Source organism: Borostomias antarcticus, assembly GCF_949987555.1.
Source record: "Borostomias antarcticus genome assembly, chromosome: 9".
NCBI classification, from domain to species: Eukaryota; Metazoa; Chordata; class Actinopteri; order Stomiiformes; family Stomiidae; genus Borostomias; species Borostomias antarcticus.
Window position 1 is genome coordinate 9,229,616 of NC_140242.1, and position 1,802 is coordinate 9,231,417.

Here is a 1,802-nt window from a genome sequence, read left to right on the forward strand (position 1 = left end):
AATGATAAGTGGAGGACCAAAGTCATAGCCTACTCTGAAAACCTAATCTGTCTCTACCGGGTAAATTTGTCTGTCTGTCTGTCTGTCTGTCTGTCTACATTATCTCCTCATTCTGTCTGTCTACAGTATCTTGTCTGTCTGATTGTCTGTCTCTTCTGTCCATCTCCTCTGTCACTGTGTGTGTGTGTGTGTGTGTGTGTGTGTGTGTGTGTGTGTGTGTGTGTGTGTGTGTAGTTCTACCTTATTTAATTGAGCCTCAGAACGTGTAATCCCTCTGACCGGTCGTCTGGGGGATCATTGAACCAGTGAGTCTGCATTAGCAGAGTAGCCATCTCCTTCATCCAGAGCTGATTACTAATGAACTATTACTGACACCATTTTAATTCATGTGATCTTTCCGAGCCTGGGTTGTGGGACACGAGGGTGGGGATCATTGATCAGTAGCCATCATAACCTGCATTGTCATTCTGTGAAACACACAGTACAATGAACTGTGCATCTTTTTGAGAGAGAGAGAGAGAGAGAGAGAGAGAGAACGGGAGGAGAAAGCCTTCTGAAGCTCTTCTGTGCTATTTTCTGCATCTAATTTGGAGGAGAATCCTCCTGAGTCATCATAACACACACACACACACTCGCGTATGCACACACACACACACGCGTATGCACACACACACACACACACATGAGCCTGCATACGATTGGCAGATGAGAAGACAGGTAGAGGCAGAGAGGACCACTTATGACACTGATGTGGACAAACTGTCAATCTTTATTGTCCCTTGTGTGTGTGCGCGCGCGCATGTGTGTGTGAGTGCCTTTGTGCCGTTTGTGTGACATAGTCTCTACATTATTAAAGGAGATTTTTTGGCCATTCAGTCACCGAGAATGCATGGTGGATGAGGTTTTCATAAATAACCTGTCTTCCGTCTCTCTCTCTCTCTCTCTGTTCTCTCTTTTGGGAGAGGCCATCCATAAATAATGACCCCATCCTCTCAATTCTATTTCTCCTCCTCTTGATTTATTTATCTGTCGTTACGTCTGGTGGGTTGCCAGATAAGAAGGCAGGTATCCCCCTGGATGGAAAGCCGAGAGACCTCTCCAAACTTTGCTCCAGATTGGTATCTCTCTCTGTCTCTCTCTACTCTGTCTCTCTTTTTTTTACTTTTTCTCTCCCTCTCTCATACAGAGGTCAGTATTCATAATTTGTAAATTTCGTTTTGGATGAGAGTCACGGAGTCAAGGATGCTGAGTGGCACCATGTCCAGGAAGAGAGAGGGGGAGGGAGAGAGAGGACGGAGGGAGCGGAGTGAGGGGGCGTAGAGGGAGGGGGAGAGAGAGGGACAGAGGGAGGGATGGAGAGATGGGAGGGAGGGAGGGAGGGAGGTAGGGAGAGGGGCGGAGAGAGGCAGTTAAGTTGTTTTCTGGCTCTTAGGAAAAAACTGATTAGATTCCAGTTACAGAACAGAGACAGAAACCATAATCCATCTGACACACACACACACACACACACAAGGAGGGGAGTCTGGGAAGAGGGAGAGGGTGGGAGGTTGGCTCCCCCCTGTCAAATGTGCGAACGCCTTTATTTATTCATCTAGCTCCAGAAATAGACTTCTTGTTGTTTTGTTTTAAAACATTCTGCGTGGCTCCATTCGCCCTCTCCGTGTCCCCTCGTCGTGTGTTTTGGCATCGCCGCAGTTTTGGTTTGGCTTCCGATGCCCTTCACCGAGGAGGGCACTCCTCCCCTGCCGAGCGGGTGTACTACCCCTCCGCTGGACAGAAGCGGTACTGCTTCCGCCCCCCGG